This window comes from Dasypus novemcinctus, chromosome 7, assembly GCF_030445035.2.
Source record: "Dasypus novemcinctus isolate mDasNov1 chromosome 7, mDasNov1.1.hap2, whole genome shotgun sequence".
NCBI classification, from domain to species: domain Eukaryota; kingdom Metazoa; phylum Chordata; class Mammalia; order Cingulata; family Dasypodidae; genus Dasypus; species Dasypus novemcinctus.
The window spans coordinates 88054104-88077134 of NC_080679.1; the positions used below are offsets into that span (position 1 = coordinate 88054104).

The following is a 23031-nucleotide window of genomic DNA, read 5'->3' on the forward strand; positions in this document are numbered from 1 at the left end:
GTGAAGCCCTCTGGTCCTGGACTTTTCTTTTTTGGGAGATTTTTGATGACTGATTCAACCTCTTTAAATGTGACTAGTTTGTTAAGTTTTTGTATTTCTTATACCATCAGAATATATTGTGCATTTCTAGAAATTTGTCCATAACATCCAGTTGTCTAGTTTTTTGGCATTCAGTTTCTCATAATATCCTCCAGTGATCTTTTTTTTTTGTTTCTGTGGGTCAGTTGTAATGTTGCCCCTTTCATTTCTGATTTTATTTATTTGCATCTTCTTTTTCTTCTTTGTTAGTCTAGCTAAGGGTTGCCCAATTTTATCAATCTTCTCAAAGAACCAGTCTTGATTTTGTAAATTTTCTCTATTGTTTTTATTCTCAATTTCATTTTATGTCTATTTGTGATGGTTAGGCTATTGTGTCAACTCAGCCAGGTAATTGTGTCCAGTTGTTTAGTCAAGCAAGCACTGAGCTAACCGTAATACAAGGGCATTTATGGACTTTAATCACCATTGACTTTACTACAGTGGTAAATCATAGATAGCTGGTTATAATTATATCAGTCAGGGAGACTGCCATCAGCAGTGAGTGATGCTTTACCCAATCAGTTGACTCCTTAAAAGGGGAAGTGATTGCAGCATTGAGAGAGAATTTCCCAGCTCATCTTCGGACAACCAACATTTCCCAGGACTTGTCAAAAATCTTTACTGGACTTTCATTGGACTCCTGGTTGCAGCCTGCCTGTGGAACCTGGACTTGTACAACCCCATGGCTGCATGAGAGAATCTGATAATAAATCTCTTACTATCAGCAGATATCCCTTGTTGATTCTGTTTCCCTAAAGAACCCTGAATAATACACTGTTCTAATTTTTATTCTTTCCTTCTGCTTATTTTGGGAATGGTTTGCTGTTCTTTTTCTAGTTTCTCCAATTTTCAGTTCGATCTTTGATTTTAGTTTTTTTAATACATGTGTTTAAGACTATACATTTCCTCCTTAGCATAGCCTTTGCTGTATCCCATAAATTTTGATAAGTTATGTTCCTGTTTTCATTTCTCTATATTTACTGATTTTACTTGCAATTTCTTCTTTGACCCACTGATTATTTAGGAGTGTGTTGTTTAGCCTCCACACATTTGTGAATTTCTCCCTTTCCCATCTATTGATTTCCAGTTCATTCCATTATGATCTGAGAAGGTGCTTTGTATAATTTTAATCTTTTTATATTTATTGAGACCTGCCTTGTGGCCTAACACGTGGCCTATACTGGAGAAAGATCCATGGGCACTTGAGAAGAATGAAGAACCTGCTGACATGGGATGCAATGTTCTGTCTATGTCCTGTTAGGTCTAGCTCATGTGTCAACTTGTTGATCTTCTAATTGTTCTAATAATGTGAGTGGTGTGAAGTCTCCAACTATTATTGTAGAGATGGCTATTTCTACTGTCAATTTTGCCAGAGTTTGCCTCATGTATTTTGGGGCACCCTGGTTAGGTACACAGATATTTATGCCTGTTATTTCTTATTAGTGGATTGTCTCTTTTTTTTTTTATTTTTTATTTCTGGGTCTGAGGTGAATCTCTTGTAGGTAGCTTATGGATGGCTCATGTATTTTTTTTTTTTAATCCATTCTGTCAGCCTCCATCTTTTGATTGGGGAGTTTCATCCATTCATCATCAATGATTTACTATAAATGCATTACTCATTTTCATTGTTTTATTCTTTTGTCTTTGTCTTTCTTATTTTGTAAGTCTTTTTTATTTTCGTCTTTTTACTCTTTTGATTATACTTTGTTATTCTTGCCTTCTATACTCTCCTCCAAACCTCTCTCTCCTTTTTCTTTCAGGCTGTTAAGGCTCCTTTTAATATTTCCTGCTGTTGGAGAAAATATGGTGCTTACTGGGACACACAGACTGATTGACCACAGTCAGAAAATTTATTGAGAAGCTCTCCCAATGGAGGGGGTCTGAATAACAGACTTCAGCCCCCTGGTGGGCGTCTGAAGAGAGACTTCAGCCACTCCTGGAAGGGGGGTTTGAACTTATACAGAACTTTTCTAGGCGGGGAAATGATAGTTGGTGGGAGGGGGATGAGGGTCTGAGTAAAATGCAGGGGCCAACAGGGAGCCCTAGAGATGAAAACTTTCCCTGACAGTGACTAGAAGACGGTGGGTTAGGGAGTTACGGTTTCTTGGAGTGCTGCAGGAGCAGATGTTTCTTTGTTCTGTAGGAACTTTATCTCCCTCTGATATGTAGGTAGGGAAAGTTTCCATTTCCCTTTACTCCTGTTTCTATGTGGTTTCTTGGTTTAACCTGTGCAGAAAGTGCCATGCCTTGGACATGTAGGCTTATGGGGGATGGGGTTAGCCTTTCCCCAAAGCATATCAGGGGAAACTGAGCTACAGCTTGTTAATTATTGCAAACCTCTAACAGTGCAAAGGCAGATTCTTTTTTTTAGGAAGTTAGTTTCTATTTATTTGTGACTATTTTAAACTCACCTTCATATTTGAAGGACAATTTTGGCAGATAAAGAATTCTCAGCTAGCAGATAAAGAATTTTTTGCTTTCAGTATCCTAATATATCATACCACTATCTTCTTGCCTCCATGATTTCTGATGAAAAATCTGTACTAAGTCCTACTGGGCGTCCCTTGTTATGTGATGGTTTGCTTCTCCCTTGCTGCTCTCAGAATTTTCTCTTTATCTTTGACATCTGACATTCTGAGTAGTATATATCTTAGAGCAGATCTATCTGAATTTATTCTTCTTGGGGTACGCTGTGCTTCTTGGACATATAAGTTCATTTTGTTCCTGAGAGTTGGGAAATTTTCAGTCATTATTTCTCGAATACTCTTTATGCCCATTTTCCCTTCACTTCTCTTTCTGGAACTCCCATGATATGTATGTCATTACATTTCATTTTATCATTTAACTCCCTGAGCCCCTGCTCAATTTTTTCCATTCCTTTTGCATCACTCATTCTTTCTTCTATCATTTCAAGTGTGCTGCTGTATGCCTCTAATGTGTTTCTGATCTCACCTATATGAGTTGTTACTTTTCCACTCAGGTTTTCAAGTTCTTTGTGCTGTCTCCTTGATGTCCTTTATCTCTTTAGCTATATTGTCTTTCACCTCATTAATTTGATTTTGGAAATTCATATTGAAGCTCATTGATTAGTTGTCTCAGATCCTGTGTTTTATCTGAGACTTTGATATATTCCTTTGCTTGGGCCAAGTCTTCCATTTTCTTAGTTAGCTTGTATTTTTTTGCTGATGTTTAGGATTCTGATTATGATGGTGAGTTTATGGTGATGGTGATTATGATGGTAAGTTGTTCAATTTCTTTCTCTTTTGTAGGAATTTAGAGGTGGGAGGCTGTGTGGTTACTGGTGTTCTTTGATTCTTTGTTCAATCTGTGCTGGGTCTTTAGGATTGTCCCTGTAAGTGCTCAAATCTGGGCCCTGGACCTAGTAATGGGCTACGAACCCATTTTCAAGAGCCTTGGGGAGGTAGGCTGTAAAGGCTGGGAAAAGTCTCTCTTACTTATTTACTTATAATTTCCTCATGTGCACACCCTTGGTGGAACAGCAGATGTCCCTCCCTCTTCAGCATCCCTCTGGGTTCAACACCTGGTGGAAGTGTATTCACTGCAACATTGACCGGATCAATTTAACAGAGGATCCTGCTTAGAGGCTAAGAGCCTCGTAATTCAAATGTAGGTAGGGAAAGTTTCCATTTCCCTTTACTCCTGTTTCTATGTGGTTTTCCAACCTTTGCTGGAAGTCCCCTCTTTTCCCAGGTAGGAAATAATTCCACTCCCCTCTGCATCCTCAACAACCAGTCCTGGTTAGTAGGGAGGGCATTTGTGAGGATTGTATCTCTTTAGTCCTATGCTAGCTCCCAGGGCTAACAATGATGTAGTCCCTCTGGCCTAGGCTCCTGGGACTTAGCAGACCAAATTTGTGGTCAAAAGTTGAGTCAGCCTTAGGCTGTGTCCCTCTCTCTCCCATTTCCTGGAGAGGTGGATCCCTGCAGGCCCCTTTTTTCTGTAGCAGCGGGCCCAAGACCTGAGAATTCAAAATTACTTATAGGGTGAGTGAGGGTGCCGGCAGCTTGAGCTGCAGCTTTAACTCACGGTTTTGCCATAGAGATTCTTTTCCTTTTCCCCTCTCTCCTCTGGGAGGTACACAGCCTTCTCCTGGTGTGCTAAACTCTAGAACATTTTTTTCCAGGCCGTTTCTGCCTGTCCACGAGCTATTTTTCTGGGAGAGGAGAGAGTTCCTTGTCTTTCTAGTCTGCTATCTTCCCAGAAGTCTTCCATTTGTTTTTGTTGAAGTCCAGACCCATTTTGATTTCTGAGTTTGTACTTAACCCACTCATTTTCTCTTCGGAAACTAGTAGGATTTTTTTCTCTTTGTACTCAGTATTCTGAAATTTCAGGACCATATTTCTTGGTATAATTATTTACATTCGTGGCAAGTGGTTCTTTTAAAAATATATATATTTTAATTAGAGAAGTTGTAAACTTACAAAACAATAGTGTACATGTGTGGAATTTCCATACAATACTCCATCCACTAACACATTACTGCAATAGGTTTTTGGTGAGCTCTTTTAATTTACATATTTTTGTATGTTGAATTTGTATATCTGTATGTTGAATTTCCTGAACTGGTCCTCCAATTTTCAGACCTTTTTTCTTATTTTCTATTTCTTTGCTCAACTCTTAAGAGAGATAGCTTCTAAATTACCAAATTTTTCCATTTTTTCTCATATTTTTTATTTCTAAGAGTTCTTTTGGTCTCGAACCAGTTTCTCCCTTTAAAATGATCTATTTCATGGATACAATATTTTAAGCCTGATTTATTCTATAATACTATAACACTATGCGGTCAAATGATTGTCAATCAATCCTGAATAAAGAAAGTAATAAGATATTATTTAATACTGGTTCAAGGTTGAATTTTTAAACCACTCTTTTGAAAATTAAGGGCAAGTAGTGGTGCTTTTGGAGCAACTCTGAGGCTGGGGTTATGTTCTAACCTCAACTATCCTATTCAGCCGGCAGAGCACCTCAACTTTGATCACTTTTATATACTGGGATTTCAAGTTTGAAAAGAACCATAAGCTTAAGGCTAAGTTTCTCACCACTTCCACTAAAGGATGGTTAATAATTCTTTAATAAGGTCTACTTTTTGTGGGGTGATAGAGACAAGTGTGGATGGTTGGAAGGTGGGAAAGTGCTGGGTTTCCTCCACTCCTGAGCCTATTTGGCTTCTGGGTAAGTGTTCAGCCAGGATTTACACCTGTGGTGAAAGGCCAATACAAATGTAAAGTGGTTTCAGGATGGGGGAAGGAAATCACCTTGAATAACCGCTGACCCTTCCACTTTGCCCTAGAAAAGAAAGCCACCAGATTGTCCTAACCCCTTGGAGTCTGAATAAGAGGATTTTACATTCTATTTCAGAAAAGTTGGCTTCTAATATTAGAGCTGAGCAGATGAAAAGGTGAATAAGAGAGACACATTCTCAAATTAATGTTGACCTCCTCACCCACAACAAAACACCAGGAGCAAAAAGCTGAAAGTCAATCAGTGATATAGTACATATACATAAATAAAATGTCACTCTCTGTCTTGGATGATTAAAGACGCTCAAAATGTAAGTATGTTTTCCTTAAATAAAGGAAATGGAAGAGAATTGTCACTCCTAACATCTACTGAGAACTGTTTACTACTTTTAGGAGTGTCTATAACTGAAGAAGCCAATTCCCAAAATGACAGCTTGCATTTTTATTCTCATTTTCCAGGTTGTAAACTTCACTAATGGATATATGCATTGCACTATACTGTTACTGTACTCCAATCAGGCAGCTGATATAATAGGAATTTAAATAGTGATATAATTTGGATTTTGTGGTTTTTCCATATGCTGGTTAGTCAAACACTTCAGGATAACAAAGGTAAGACAACATCACTGATTAAACTGAAAGCTCCTTAGCCCAAGTTCTGCATTTTGCTGGATGTTAGACATTGGTTAAACTTTCTATGCTACCTCCCTAGAGTTAAAAGAAGGAAGACCACACCCTGGAGTCTCAGCTGCCTCACTGTCTTTTTTCCTCTAGTGGTTCCAGTGGTACCCCGATCTCTCAGCCTGTTTATCAAATGCAATGGATTCAAGTGCACAAGTAAACTGAAATGCCACAAGGGAAACTGGGCATGTGATATTCTATCCCTCTGAGGTAAACACAAACATGGCAGCCCTGAGTCAGCTGTGCTCAGCCACCTGAATGATGTGAAAGGAATATCCTCTCCTCTGAGCAGCAACAATGTTAGTATCTGGAGATGGACAGAGAGTTATGAAATTTAAGAATGGCTATTTAATATTAAAAATCAGTTTTAATAAATCATATAAACTAGGGGATCCATGCTTACAAGAAAATTAGAAAACGTAAAAGGATAAAGAGTAGTAACAGCTAATTAGCTAAAACATCACATTAGAATAGTGAACCTTTACATTAACATGCTGTTTTTACCATTTACTTTTGAATAATGGGTATGGTTTCTAAAAACATGCAAAGTCCTTGTCCAAATCATGTTAACAATTATTTTTTGTCAGACTAATGGACCGTAGAATAAAATACTATTACCCAAGCATTCATATGCCTGCATCCTACTGTAAATAACATTTATGAGTGTCATGAGGCATCTTCCACAGTTCACAGATGTCTATTACTAAATTACATTACCTACCTAAGATCATATTCTTGACAGTGATCCAAAAGTGTTTGAAACAATAACCTATAAAAATTAATCCTACCAAGTATTACACACTACACTACTATCTACATATTAACAGTAAACTATTGGTCAAGTAAAAAGATGAGTTTTGGCTAGACGGCTAGTTTTGTATTCCGTAGAAGTCAGTCAGTCCTGCTCTATGCCTGTGCACACAGCACACACATATACCTGTACTGTGTTATGGTTTTCACTTCATGTTAAACAAATACAAGCATGTTGAGCTTGTGTATTTTCTCACACACTCATTTTGAAACTCCCTTATGGGATCTTGCTATAGTATATAGAGTATCACTTGTTCACTATCTCTAAAGTAAAAAATTTCCAGGTAAAATTGGGAAGCTAGTGGCAACAAAGTGAAACTGATGCTTTGCCAGTTGAGTTTCATTCTTGAGTTTCTTTCAGGTCATAGAAGAACCTGCCTAGGGGAAGCAGCATCCTTTTATTTATTTTTTTAATAATGTAACTGGAGTACAGGAGAGGAAAAACAGTAAGGCCTTAGTCTACCTACAGCATATTCCCTGGCCATGAAAAAAAAAGGGGAGTGGGGTGGTAAAAATGGCTGGATTCAGTACTGCATTTCTTCTCTGTTCTTAACATTACTGGTGTTTCAGAGCCTTTCATTTATTTAAATTTACTCTGAGGAGTTTTTGATTGTTTTAATTCTGGGACCTTTTTTTTGTGTGTGCATTGATCATTTATTTATTTATTTATTTACTTACTTACTTATTACTTACTTCCCTCCCCTTCCCCCCCTACCCCAGTTGTCTGTTCTCTGTGTCTGTTTGCTGCATCTTCTGTGCCCGCTTCTGTTGTCATCAGCTGCGCGGGAATCTGTGTATCTTTTCGTTGCGTCATTTTGTTGTGTCAGCTCTCCGTGTGTGCAACACCATTCCTGGGCAGGCTGCACTTTCTTTCGCGCTGGGCGGCTCTCCTTAAGGGGCGCACTCCTATGCTGGGACACCCCTGCGTGGCACGGCACTCCTTGCGCGCATCAGCACCGCGCATGGGCCAGCTCCACATGGGTCAAGGAGGCCTGGGGTTTGAACCGCAGACCTCCCATGTGGTAGATGGACGCCCTAACCACTGCGCCAAGTCCGCCACTGTATTCTGGACCTTTTTGCTGAATAATATTGCTGTTCTATGAGCAATGTACCTCAGGCTCTGATGGTTTTATGAGTGAAATCTTTCAGATCTTCAAAAAACAGCAATTTTTTCTGCTATTTAAACTTCAGAGCAGTGAAAGAAAGAACTCTTCCCAATTTCTTTATATTAAGCCAGCATAACCTTGATATTAAAGCCTGGCAAAGGCAGCATAGAAAAAGATGACTATGGATGAAGCTCATTTATTTTAAATAGAATTATCAAACAAAAAATATGTTTAAATATTACATAATGACCAAGTATAAGGTTAGTTCACACACTTTCTACAAAAAAAAAAAAAATCACCATCCTCGTACCTCAAAGAAGAAAAATGCATACAATAGGTCATAATAGATGCTGAAAAGCTATGTGGCAAAACTCAACTTCCAGGAAGTGGATGTGACTCAACTGATAGAGCGTCTGCCTACCATATGGAGGCTCCAGGGCTCGATACCCAGGGTCTCCTGACCCGTGTGGTAAGCTGGCCCATGCGCAGTGCTGCTGCATGCAAGGAGTGTCATGCCATGCAGGGGCGCCCCCGTGTAGGGGGTGTGCCCCACAAGGAGAGCTGCCCTGTATGAGTAAAGCACAGCACATCCAGGAGTGGCACTGTACACACAGAAAGTTGACACTGCAAGATGACACAAGAAAAAAAGAGATCCAGTTTCCTGGTGCCACTTGACAATGCAAGCGGACACAGAAGAACACACAGTGAATGGACACAGAGAGCAGACGAGAGGCAGGGGTAGGGGAGAGAAATAGAAATAAATAAAATAAATCTTTAAAAAAAACACTACTCAACTTCCATTCCTGATAAAACATGTTTAGTTAAGCATAAATGAAAGGACATTGCCTTACCATAACAAGAAATATATATCAAATGGATACCCAACATCTATTATTTAATATTATTCTCAAAGTGTTAGCCAATTCAAATAGACAAGAAGTTGGGAAGTGGGTGCAGTTCAATGGTTTTCTATATATGAGGTCCCAGGTTCAAATCCCCCAAACCTTCCCCCCCAAAAAAGAAAACAAATAGAAGAAAGAGAAAGAAAGAAAGAAAAAAAAAGACATGGGCGGTAGACTTGGCCCAGTGGTTAGGGCGTCCGTCTACCACATGGGAGGTCCGCAGTTCAAACCCCCGGCCCCCTTGACCTGTGTGGAGCTGGCCCGTATGCAGTCCTGATGCGTGCAAGGAGTGCCATGCCACGTAGGGGTGTCCCCCGCATAGGGGAGCCCCACGCACAAGGAGTGTGCCCCCTAAGGAGAGCCGCCCAGCGTGAAAGAAAGTGCAGCCTGCCCAGGAATGGCGCAGCCCACACGGAGAGCTGACACAAGATGACTCAACAACAACAAAAAAGAAACACAGATTCCCATGCTGCTGACAACAGCAGAAGCCGACAAAGACGCAGCAAATAGACACAGAGAACAGACAAGTGGGGTGGGGGTAAGGGGAGAGAAATAAATAAATAAATAACTCTTTAAAAAAAAAGAAAGAAAAAGACAAGACTTTGGACACAATTCAAACATTTGCTCTCTGTAAAAATTCTAGTAAGCTAGAAATATTAAAAGGCACTTCTTTAGCTTGATAAATAGCATTTGGGGAAAATTAACAGCAAATCTCATATTTAATGGTGAGAGAGAAACAAGATAAGGGTGGTCAGCATCACTGTTTTTAGTTATCATTGTTCTGGAGAAGACAGCAATTCATCAAGCCAAAGAAATAATTATAAAGGAAGAGATAACATTATCATTATATTTAGAAGATTATTTTCCTAGAAAATTCAAGAGAAACAATTTATTAAAACTAATCAGTTTAGAAAGTTGGCCAGATATATAAACACTCATCTACATAATAGCCACAAAATATTAGGGAATAAAATGGCTACGATCCCAAAGGGATTGTTTTAATGGAACACAGTTTGTTCTAAGTTTTATCTGAAAGAGAATGAATCAATCAAGAAAAGTTTGAATAAGAAAAACGAAGAAGGATTGCCCTATGAATTACTAAAAAATACCATAATCAAAACAGACTGGTATTTGTAGAGAAAGTGAAAAATAGATCAAAGCAACTATAAAGTGCAAAGAGAGACCTAAATACACATGAGATATATTAAGGTGGCATTTCCAATTAGTTCGGCAAGAACAGATTTCAACAAAAAATTTTAGACAAAATGACTACCCAATCAGTGAAAAGAAATAAAGTTAAATTTCTATGTTATACAATGGACAAAAATAATTATCAGAGGTATAATGAGTAAAACATAAAAATTATAAAATGAATTAACTGAAAATACTGGAGAACATTTTAATTTCTGAGTGGGGTCTGCATTCTTCAGTAAGATACAAAATCTGGGCATTTTAAATGAATGAAATGACTGATAATTCTTGAAAATATTTGCTGTATATTTCACAAAGGATAACTACATCTGTATTCTAATTAAAAATAGATAAGTAAATTTAAGACTAAAGGCAAAATATTTGGACAGGGCATATTAAGAACTATTAACAGTTAATTACACTATGGTATATCCAGAAAATACCCTTCAGACACTAAAAAGATAAAAGTAGGGCTAGGCATAGCACAAGATTTCCACCATATACTTAAGATTTATTTTATTTTTTACCCCTCCCCTCCCCCCCCACATTTTTTTTTTTTGCGCTAGCTGTCTGGTAGTCTTCTTTTTAGGAGGCACCAGGAACCCAACCGGGACTTCTCAAGTGGGAGGGAGGCACCCAATGAGCTAATGGCTTTAGCCACCTCCACTCCCCACCATATATTTCTTATCTAAAAAGGCAAAAATTATAGAATAGTATGTGTAGATAATCCTACTTTCATAAGAATGAGAAATAGGATGTTTATGCACATATAAGAGAGATGTATAAGGCCTTGGAGTACTTATGATTGGGGAGATAGCTGGGAAGGGGTTTCACTTTCTGCTTTATTCATGGCTGTATCTTTTGATCATAGGAAGTTTTTTACCCCCCTCCCAAATACTGGTGACAATTTTCTTTTTTTCTCAACAGAAAGCAGTGCTTGCTTCTCTACTACCTCCCGTTTGAAATATGTACTCCAATCGTGTTAGGTAAGCAGGACATTTCCTTTCATAGAAAGTATGACCTTTATTACGATTTCTCCCTTTTCATAACTTGTCAAAAGCATCTCCGTGGGATAAAGCGTACTTTACATAGGAAGGCTGCTCTCTACTTTCGCGTATTACTACATAATAAGAGACGGAATCCTTTTTGGTTCGAGCATCTTTACCCTTCTTTCTTGACTACTCCACGAGCAAAGCATTTTACATAGCCTGTAATTCGATGAGCGTTAAATTACACCGGGGTGGGGACTTTACCTAACGCCTGGGTTCCCACAGGAGGAGGATGTGCTTCTGCTCTTTCCGCTTGGGCCATCCAATCCCACCGCGACCCTCTGAGAAGTTACCCAACCTCTCAGTGACACACTACAGGAAAGCAGAGAACCAAATTGTGCAACGGCTTTAGGAAAAACAACAGAAAGAACCTTTTAAGTTTTCGAAAGAGTAATCACAATAGTACTTGCTTCTGAAAGGCAGTCCCTGTCCCACAGGGAAGCAAGGGACCCTCCTGACAGGGTGTCCAGTGCTCACCCCGACCCGCAGGCCCCGACGCCCCCATTTCCCGGGCAAAGAGGTCAGTCACCGAGAGCCGCTAACGCAGCGTTGGGTCGGGTCCCTCCCCTGCAGCCGTAGGGGCAGGCGCCGACGTCGCTGCGCCGACACCGGAGTCGGGGCAAACCCCTCTGGGCTCGCTCTGGGACCGGGTCCAAGGGCAGCTTCTCTCGCACAAAACTCCTCCTACTCTGAGAACTGGTTGTCTCCACAGCTCCTCGGCTTCTCTCCCCGCGGCGCCCGTGCTGTCGGCGCTCTCGCGCACACAGACAAGCTTTCCGCCCCCGTACCACACGGATTTGAACACACCAACTCGCTCACGAAGTTTCTTACTTACAGCTGAGGGATTCAGCGTCGGACTCTCACGCCAAACGTCGGCTACGCCTGGCCGAGTGACTCCAGCCGGAAGTTGCTTTCTGTTCCAGTTCGGAGGGCGGCGCTTGCGCGAGGAGTTATTAACCCTTTACCCTGCTCTCAGCAAGGCCTGAGCAAGCCCTCTCGGGCCTCGCGCGATCTTGTTTCGCCACCTCTCACTGAAAACAGCTACGACTGAAAGGAATCCTTTGTCAAGTTTAAAGGTCACCTAAGGGTCTTGGCTAGGTTCCTGTATGTCAGTACACAAGAATCTTCTGAGAGGCTGTTAAAGATGTAGGTTCACCAACGCATCCCTAGAAATTCATGTTCAGAACAACTGACAAAATTCAGGCACCAGCAGTTTCTAACAGATCCTCATGTGAATGTGGTTAAGGAAAACACTCTGAGAAGCACTACGTATTTACACAGCCCCACCCCACACACCCATTTAGATTTTCCCCAACTAGTTAACCTTGTTATTAAACAAATTTACTAAAGTTGAGTGGTTAGTAAATGACCTTATGGAAGTAAACCTTTATTAGAAAATTTCCATGAATTAAAAATTCCCCATTTCTAGCCATGCCTGAATATTCTCCAAGAGAAATTTTAAAGATAGCTGCTGCAAAAAACGTGTTAGTACTCACAGTTTAGCTCAGGCAAGTTGCTTAACCTAAATGAATCTTCCTTTTCTTGTCTGATAAATGAGGACCATGATAATGTACTTCACTGGATGGATGGTATAGAGGATCAAATTCGATAAGGTAAGCAAAAGCTCTTTGTAAAGTTTAGACTGCTGTGCAAATGAAAAGGTGTTGTCCAGAGTCACTCCTGTCACTGACTCCTTCCCACCGCCAAGGTCGTCCCTGAGATTCCTCTCAGGAAAAAGGAGCAGTCAAATCTGCAGCATGTGTGGAAGCTTCCTGAGAGCCCTGAAAGCCGTACTCTGCACTTCGGAGAAAGATGGCTTCTGACTGAATGCATTTGGCACTTTCAGAAGCTTCCTTGATGATGATCTATTTTTTTAATGCTAATAACTTTATTGACGAAAGGTTTACATACCACAATCTCTTTATTTTTACTCTTCTCACTATTTTCTCCCATAGGGTCTACCATGGGTTAATGGTATTTGGTACCTCATCACAAGCACCAGCACATTGACATTGAAGGAGCAGTTTGATAGCCAATATTAAAATGACCATGAATGCCATTTATTGTTGGCAGGAAGCGCTTGTTCTAGAGCATAGCTTTGAATCCAGATACTTGATGAAATTTTCAAAGTTGAAAATGCTTCTTCTGACTGTGAGTTCTTGGCCAGCCATGCCTGAATAGGTCTTCAGTTCATGATTCTTTATTCAATCCAAAAGGCTAAAGCATAGCTTTAGAGTTCTTGCACTCTCTTTCTTTTGGTCATATGAGGCCCAACATTTTGCTGCTCCTAAGATACTACTTTTTTAAAAGATTTATTTATTTACTTATTGCGCCCCTTCCCCTCCTCCCGCCCTGCTGTTTTTGCTGTGTTGTCTTCTCATTTTCTCTCCTCTAGGGCTCAATCCTGGAGACTCCTGATGTGGAGAGAGGTTCCCTATCAATTGCGCCACCTCAGTTCCTGGTTTCTGCTGTGCTTCACCTTGACTCTCCCCTTGTCTCTCTTTTGTTGCATCATCATCTTGCTGTGTGACTCACTTGCACAGGCACTGGATCACCGCATGGCCACTCACACTCACCACACGGCCACTCACGCGGGCACTGGCGCCCCGTGTGGGCATGCTTTCTCTTCTTTTTTACCAGGAGGCCACAGGGATGGAACCCAGATCCTCCCATATGGTTGGTGGAAGCTCTATCACTTGAGCCATATCCATTTCCCCTAAGATAATACTTTTTCCTGTCAGAGCAGGAATATCAGGATCTGGTTGCACCAATTTCTCCCTATACTTCAGAACTGTGGATTTTATACACTTCTTAGGCCAGTAAGTCTAAGAATTTAAAAACTACCAAGTTGCAGGCATTCTACATGGGTTATCTTGAATATTGGGCTTACTATTAAAAGTCAAAGCCGAAAACATAGTTCCAATTATTTTTTTTTTCAGGTACCAGGTCAAGAGATTGAACCTAGGACCTCATATGTGGGAAGCAGCACTCAACCCCTGAGCCACATAATCTCCCCTGAGTTGGTTTTTTCCTTTGTTTGCTTGTTGTTTGTTTTGTTTTTGGTTTTTCTTTGGAAGGCACTGGGGCCGAACCCAGAACCTGCCATCAGGCACTCAACTGCTTGAGCCACATCTGCCCCCCTAAATTTATTTTTTTAACAGAAACTTCTCATATCTAACATTTTAACCAGTTAGATATAGTAAATAATTGGGTTTTAAACATGACAATACAGCACTAGCACTGCTTTTGAATAAATTGAAGGAACTGCTTTAAAGATTTCTTAATTAAAATAGAATTTAATAATAAATTTAGAATCTGAAACTGAATGGATAAGCATTTTGAAATATGGAGTTGCTAAAAACTTTGAATAAGGAAAGAAAAATTAAATATATGTATTTTAAAAATATGTATATATATATATTTTTTCTCTCCCTGCACTCCCATGAAGAAAAGTGGCTACATTCTTCTACCAAATATGGAATACATATTAAGGCCATTAGCCCCTTTATTTTAGATCGATGCATTTTGCATTAAAATGGTGTCAAACCTTTTTCTATAATGATGAAATTTTAGAATTGACATACAGCATATTTTATTAAGGTTAGGAATTTATCTGAGCCATTTATTTGAGGAATAATACTTTAAAAGAATGATATAATTTTACTCCAATTTTCCATCACTCATGGTATTATATACTTCTTGTTAGGAAGCAGTACTATGGTATTGGTGGTGGCGTAGGGTGGGGTTAAAATGGAGAAATATTAAAAGTATTTTAGAACCTAAAACTGCTTAATATTTTATTGAGAGTTCTCAAAATGAATCTGAGAACAAGGAAAGCTTCCAGTATAATACGACAACTTGGAATGTCAGATGTGCATCAATAACCTCAATTAAATCTTTCATGTGAAAAAAAACTATTAATAGAATCTGGTTGACTGCTAACTGAAGATGGTGTGGGAGTAGCTATTTGTGTCTCAGACTCTCCAACTAAAATGCCTACGAAAAAGAAGAAAATATGGGAAATCATAATAGCATCAAAAGGCAAGACTGACAACCTGGACCACTGTTTATGGTTGAATAGGCTATGCCCTGCACAGAACATCCAGCTGAGGGAGGTGCTCACTTGCCAAGCCATATCCTGTTAAGTTGAGGTTTTCCTAGAGTAGAGGTTCTTAACAAGGGGTCTATGAGCTTGAAACTGAAATTCAAAAAACATTATTCTTGTGGGGATGTGTTGGTGTGGGTATGATATATTTATTAAATAATACAGAGTATAGTGTGGACTTAGTAAGGGGTCTGTGGTTTTCACCTGACTGGCAGAGTGGTCTATGGAATAAAAAAGGTTAAGAACCTCTGTCTTAGAGGTATGCCTTTTTTGAATTTCATACAAAGGCCCCAGAAGAGTACTTGTAACTCTGCTGATAAGCAGCCTTGTAACAGAATCTGACCAGATTTTCTACCAATTGCAAGACCTGTGGGACTGAAATGGACATGAACTTTGTTTGAAGCAAGCAAACCTAATGACCTGAAGGATAGTAAGAAGGCTACCTGCTTTATGGCTCCTACTACTTGACAGTTACCTCACTATTATGTGAGACCTACCAGTAGTAGTTTATACCTCTTTGCCTCCATGTCCCCTATTTTTTTTTTAATTTTTTTATTTTTTATTGACTTTGTAATAATATTACATTAAAAATATATATGTGAGGTCCCATTCAACCCCACCCCCCCCCCCTCTCCCCCCCCCCAACAACACTCGTTCCCATCATCATCATGTCCCCTATTATCACCTCTCTATTATCCATTTTGGAGCTATGATTTGGAGTATACCAACATGGCTCCATTATGAGTGGATGGATGTGATGTTCCATACCCAGGGTTGTAAAACCAGCAATGAAAGGGACTAAGGATACTGAACTGTGTGTTTGATTCACTGGGGTTTTAATTTTTCAGACATAGTTTCTAACTTCAGATGCAGAATAGAATAACATCTGTAGTTGCCTGGGAAAGGTCTGACCTAGAAGATCTATACCCATTCAATTATCATTCATATGGGAAGGCGAAAGAAAGACATTCTCAGATATCTCAAGGTTCAGAAATCATACTGCATATTTTAGTTTGCCAAAGGGGTACCAATGCCAAGTACCAAAAATCTGTTGGCTTTTATAATGGGGATTTATTTGGGGCCATGAAATGTCCAAATTGAGGCAGCAGCAGAGATGCTTTCTCACCAAAGTCAGTTCCTGATGTGTTACCACATGATGAAGCAAGATGGCTTATCTCTGTGAGGGTTCTGCCTTCCTCTTGAGCTGCTCAGTGGGCCAAGCCTCTTGCGGCTTTGTGCTTAATGATCCTGTAGTTCTCACTCTTCCTGGCATAGGGCTTGTCTCTTAGGACTGCTGTCCTTGCAGCTCATCTGTGGACAAAACTGGATTCTTTTCTCTGACATGGCAGAATCAAACATATGCCAGCTCCTTTTTTCTTTGTTTGAGTGAGTGTCCATTAATATTAGACCCAACAAGGGGCAGAGATGCAACCTGAATCATGCCTCACTGACATACTACAATCAAAAGCCCTGGAACAATCTCATCAAGTAACCTAATCAATGGCCCTTCAACTGAATTCAATGCAATCAAAGAGTATCACACCCAGAGGAATAGATTATTTTACAAACATAATCTTTTTCTTTTTGGTATTCATAAAATAATTTCAAACTGCCATACCACCAATTTCCTGAAACACTTAATTGAAGTTATACTCCAGGTAGTCAAGAAGGGAATCAAAATTTAAAACTCAGGAAGGGTGAAATTCTGATATAAAGGAAATATTGTTTAACATTTGAAATAATTATAATATTAGAAAAAGTAAAAACTTGTTGCAAATATAAAATAAAATAAGGTTTTCAAGGTTCATCCACATTGCAGCATATATCGGTACTTCATTCTTCTTTATAAGTTTTGAGACAAGGTACAAATAAAAATAAGTAATTTAATAATAATAATTTGGTGTAATCTTCCTGATTATAGTAATAAAAACTCAGTTGGATGTGAAAGTAGTGGCAGGAAGTGAAAGAGTTCTGCTAATTTGTTCATTTTCTTATTTTCTGTATGTAGAAGTAAGGAAATGATAGGCTCTCATTCTAACTATGCTATCAATGAAAGCTCTGTATTAAAATTGCCTGATTCATATCCTGGCATTGCCACTTACGAATCATATAAATTTACTAACCCTGTGCGTCAGTTTCTTCATCTGTCAAATGCAGATACTAATAGTATTCGCCTCATAGGTTGTGTATATATGTGGGTAAAATGATATATTATGGGGAAGTGAATGTGGCTCAAGTCATTGGGTGCCTGCCTACCACATGGGAGGTCCTAGGTTCAGTTCCTGGTGCCTCCTAAAGAAGATGAGGAAGACAGAGAGCTGACATGATGGGCTGGTGGAGCAAGCTGATGCAATAAGATGACACAATGAGATAATGTAACAAGGAGACAATGAGGAAACACAATGAGAGAGACAACAAACAGGGGCAGAGGTGGCTCAAGTAATTGTGTGCTTTCCTTCCACTTGGGAAGTCCTGGTTTAGTTCCTGGTACCTCCTAAAGAAGATGAGCAAAACAGTGAGCTGACATGATGGCTAGAGCAGTGAGCTGACACAAAGAGATGACACAACAAGGAGACACAATGAGAGACACACAGGCAGGGAATGGAGATGGCCCAAGTGATTGTGAGCCTCTCTCCCATGTGGGAGGTCCTAGGTTTGGTTCTCAGTTCCTCCTAAAAAAAAGACGAGCAGACACAGAGAGCAGGCAGGAGTGCAAACAACAAGGGGGGAATAAATAAGTAAAATAAATCTTAAAAAAAAAAAAAGATATATTATGAATACGGCCTGACTTGTGGGAGGAACTATTATACCTAATTTCTGTCCCTTAAATGGATGGTTCTGCATGCTGCTGATTTTAATTTAAATGTTCTTAAATGTTCACACTGTGATGTATCAGGAAATAAAATGTCCATAAGCATTTACACTATGATATATCGAGAAATAAAAAGTTGTGTGCTCCAAAAATAAGAAGTCACATGCCAGAGGAGGCAGAGAAAGCCAGATCCCTCAAATGAATCATAAAAGTTTCAAATGTAGGGGAGGTTGGTATGCCCGATTCATTCAACATGGAGGACTATCACTCAAATACTAAATATGATATTTTTGTTTATAAATACATTTGTGTAGAATTATTTTCTTAAAAAGATGTTCCTAGTCAAAAGGTGGGAACAGCCCAAATGTCCGTGAACTGAGGAGTGATATAAAAGATTATGGTATATCCATACAATGGAGTATTATTCAGTCATAAAGAAGAATGAAGTACTGATAATGCTGCAATGTGGATGAACCTTGAAAACCTTATTCTAAGTGAAAGAAGCCAGACAAAAAGGCCACCACTTATATGATTCCATTTGTATGAAAAGCCCAGAATAGGAAAATCCATAGAGACAGAAAGTAGATTGCCAAGGGTTGGCGGGGAGAGGGGAATAGGGAGTGACTGCTAATGGATGTAGGATTTCTTTTGGGGGTGTTGGAATTGTTCTAAAATTAGATAATGGTGATGGTTGCACAATATCATAAGTGTACTAGATATCAATAATGGTAAATTTTATGTTGTGTGTTTTTTGCCACTATAAAATAGGTATTTATTGTAACATATAGCAATAACAAAGAATTGTAAACAGCTTAAATATCCATTAATTGGGACCTAGTTAAATAAATTATGTTGGGCACCCATACAAAAGAGTACTGTATAGCTGTTTAAAAGAATAAGGCAAGTCTAACATGTATCAATATGGAACAATTTCAAAAATACATTGTTAAGTGAAAAAGTAAAACAGTACAGAGTCACTCTGGAAGGCAAGAAGCTGATAACAGTGATTGCCTTGGGAGAGAGGACTATAAGATGGGGTACAGGCATGGGAGGGAGACTCATTTTATAATGTGCATTCCTTTTTATTTTTTTAATTATGTTCCAACAATTTCAAAATATAAAAATTTTTAAAATAACTTTAAAAATTTTACTCTACTAAATAACCCTTGGATTAAAGAGGAAAGAAAACTACCATTTAAATGTGTAAAATAAGGTTAATGTAAAAGTGACATCAAAATTTGCAAAATGTAATCAAAACGGTAATCTGAGAAAATTCTAACCTTAAATAATTTCTTTGTAAAACAAAAAAGAATAAAAATAAATGAACTTAGCACTCAACTCATAAACTGAGTAAAGGAAAAATAAAATACCTAAAGAAAAGGGCACTAAATTTGGAAAAATTGGTAAAAAGGATAATTTTTCTAAACAAAAAATAAGCCTAAACTGGGTGAAAAAATAGAGTAAAACCTGAATAGACCAATAACAATAGAAGACATTGGAAAAGATTTTAAAGTATTACTTCCCGAAGAGGTGCCAACAACAAACTGTTACGGATTTTTTCTTCAAAAATTTCAAGGAGCAGATAACTGCCATTAAGTTAAATTTTTTTTCAGAACATAGAAAAGTTTGGAATTTTTGGAATTTTATTTTATGAAGCTGGCATAAAATTAATACTAAGACCTATCAATGATAGTACCAGAAAATAAAAATACAGATTAATTTCACTTATGAATAGGAACGCAAAAATTCTCACTGAATTTCAGGCATTTCTTTATCAGCATACAATTAAAAAATATAAATTGTATACAAAATTAATTTTTGACACACATTTTGCATACCATTATTGGTTGTAACTGAATTGTGGCTTGTTATAATAGGAATGTGCTGTTACAATAGGAAAAGAGTATTTTTGCACAAAGCGTAGAATGGTTGCTTTGTTGGAGTATCTGGTTGCTTTGCCTGGATAGGTTTCCTTGGCTTGTGCCACACTGTTTTTGTTCTTTGGTGTGAGTTTGAGTTATGGACTGAATTATAAAGCCAAAATGATAAAAGAGAGGCATCTAAGCATGTGAATTGAAGAAAAAAAAAAAAAAAGAGGAAATGTGTAAGTTTGGGTTGGTTCATTTTGATTAAGCAATTTATTATTTTAACCAGAGCAACAACAAAATATACTTTATTACTATAACCCTACCTTTATTACTGAAGTAATTATAGCAATAACATGATTTTGGATAACATGGAATTTTTTAAAAATGCAATTACTGTTTTGGAAGATAGCAGACCTCTATGTAGTTTAAAGTAGAAAAGCCAGTCATCTCTAAGAATACTGAAAAGACATTGAATATAGTTTAACATGAAGTCTAGATTTTTTTTTCTTAAATATACTTCTAATAAACAAGGCTGGAAAACTCTTTGGTACTTATTTGGTATTTATGATAAATGTGTTTATCTCAGATCAACAGCCAACGTCTTTATTGATGTTAACCGCTAGGGAAATTCCCAATGAGACCAGGAACAAGACAAGTTTGAGTGCTAGCTCCTATTTTTAAATACTGTTCTAGAAGCTCTGGCCAATATGGTGAGAAGAAAAAAGGAGGGGATAAAATTATGGTTTTTTTCTCTAGACACTACACATGAACAACTTAAAATTATTTAGAACAAATAAGGCATTAATAAAATGGTCAGATGCAAGATAAAATTATAGAAATCAATAACTTTCCTAAATGCCAGCAGTAATTAGAAAATACAGTAGAAAGAATATCTGTCAGAAAAAAATCACCCTTACCCTCTCCCACCACATAGAAGAACAAGAAGACAAAACAAAATGTATTAGAATACATTTTACAATAAACATACAGAACCTGCATGTTTACCGGGCATTAACACATGGAGAAACAGAATGTTCACAGATGGAAAGGCGTAAAGCTATGAGGATGATAATTTCCCTTAAATTAGTGTATAAATTTCAATGAAATTCTGAGCAGAACTTTTTTTGGGGGATTTAATACATTTATTTTAAATCTTCCAGTTAGACTTTTCTTTCATTGTCACAAGTGTTTTAGAGAAATCGATGGATGTTGCTTTGGGGACCCAGTTCTGCACTGAAACCCAGATGCTTAACTTGGCTGCTGGCTGGGAGCCTCTGACAGGTTGGACCAGGTACATAGCTCCACCGTCGGTCCCTGGCTCTGAAGCTGACTGCATTGAGTTGGAATAGTGTGTGTATCTGTGTGCACGTGGAAATGACTCCAGAGGGAGTGTGGAGACAGGGTGGGTGAGTGAGAAGGGAGACCTAGCTCCTGGGACTGACTGGGCTGCTCTGTGATCTTGGGCACGTCATCTTCCTTTTTTACCCTGCATTTTTTCCTCCCTCATCTTGCAGTTTGGATAAGAAATCCCCCCAAAACTGTTTTAATACCTATGAAGGCAGGCCAGTGGTAACAGAGAATCATGGAAAGTAACTTATATGAGTTTATGTTTAAACCCATGCTCTGCCGCTTACTAGCTAGAAGATTTTGTGATCTTCTTGTCCTGGCAGGTACTAGGTAAAAGGCAACTATTAAAGTAACGATGGGGATCATAATTCTTGATGTTTACTTTTTCTGAATTATTAACTTTCCCTAGGACTATTTTTAAGAATATACTAAACAATCTTTAATGTTCACTTTTGATAGTGAAAATAAAACAACCAATAGATAACAGATAAGACGATTACTATAATTGTATAAATTTAAATGTTCTAAGCTAGGACATGCAGTGTTGTCCTATAAGGAAAATATTTTAGTATAAAGAACTATTCATTAGCATATGTTTCCTATGAGATGGAAAAATTCTAAACCTGAGTTGAAGTTTGAATGGACAGGATGGGTAAGACTGAATTCTGAAAAACATAACCAAAAAAGTACGAATACATACAGTATTAATTTACTTTTCAGAAACAAACAAAAAAATTCCACCACAACCTAGTAAGCCATGTACAACTTAACTTAGGCCAAATACGTATCTTTCAGTCTTATAGTATTTTATTATCAGCCACTCATTGGCGAAGGCTTAAATTCCAGACATGAACAACAACAACAAAAAACAACGAAATTTCAAGTAGAGACAAATTCTATTTTAAAAGTTGGAAAGTAACAAGATCATAGTGTTTTAAGTTTTCTTGGATATAGATTATGTACCCCATTTTTTAAAGGCCAAATTTCCAACTATGACAACAAATCAAAAGGCATTATTGAATCATGTCATAAATTACCAGCAAAAGTAAGAGTAGAAAAAAATTGTAGTATGCCCATTTAAAACATACAGGCCACCTTGCTATGTTGAGAATTGGTAGGAACTACTAAGGTCTGAATTACCTCTTCTCCAGGTTAGAAGTCTTCCTTTGTAGACTATTTTTCTTTAAAATCTAGGCAGTTACAGTGTCTTGGAGCTTTATTCACAGGCTGTAGCAGCAAGGCCATCTAACAAAATGTCCTGAGCTCTCCCTTGTGTTGAACTGGGAACTTCCACTGAGAAATCCCCTAACTTGAAGACTTCCTTATTTGTTGCTATCAACAGCCAATCATGGCAAGATATTGAAATGAAGCAAAGACTACCAGAAACTATTCTGTAAACCACCCGTGACTAGTTCTGACTTCCTTTCGAAGCAAAGGTACTTTACTTGAACAGTTAGGACATTTTAACAAAAATTTAGAAACTGTAAACATAAAAAATATTTTGGAGGAAGCATATTTTTATGAAAAAAAAAAAACTTTTAAAGTAAGTTTATTTGCTAAATGGCCCCTCTAGGCTTTAAAAAGTCAAATTTTGACCTAAACATGTCTTTGCGTCGTGGACTAAAGTGGTCTCTTGGATGAAGCCTAGCAATAATAAGGTTTATGCTGGATTCCAGAGCCCGACCTCAGGTGCTTAGAAGCAGGGCTAAGCAAAGGTCTTAGCTGTCTTCGGCCTGAAGGTTCTGAGACAGTCTTTCTGCTTTGAAGAAGTGAGGTTCTCTGTTTGCAAGCGTGAGTGTATATTCCAGCACATTGGGACAA

At 38.3% G+C, this 23031-nt stretch overlaps 1 protein-coding gene across 19 annotated transcripts in view; it reads right to left on the reverse strand.

Moving 5' to 3' along the window:
• The window catches only part of TANK (TRAF family member associated NFKB activator), a 98863-nt gene extending 76390 nt beyond the window's left edge, over nucleotides 1–22473 (reverse strand). For 3 of the 19 annotated variants that reach the window (XM_058300778.2, XM_058300776.2, XM_058300765.2), the window contains exons 1-2: nucleotides 11914–11994; nucleotides 11283–11424 (exon numbers count right to left, since the gene is read on the reverse strand). The gene's annotated coding sequence lies outside the window, so the exon portion shown is untranslated. Of the gene's footprint in view, nucleotides 1–11282; nucleotides 11425–11913; nucleotides 11995–12574; nucleotides 12804–22350 lie in introns of those variants that run through there. The other 16 variants (XM_058300779.2, XM_058300775.2, XM_058300766.2 and 13 more) reach the window with 10 other exon arrangements.
• Nucleotides 22474–23031: the final 558 nt, after the last annotated feature.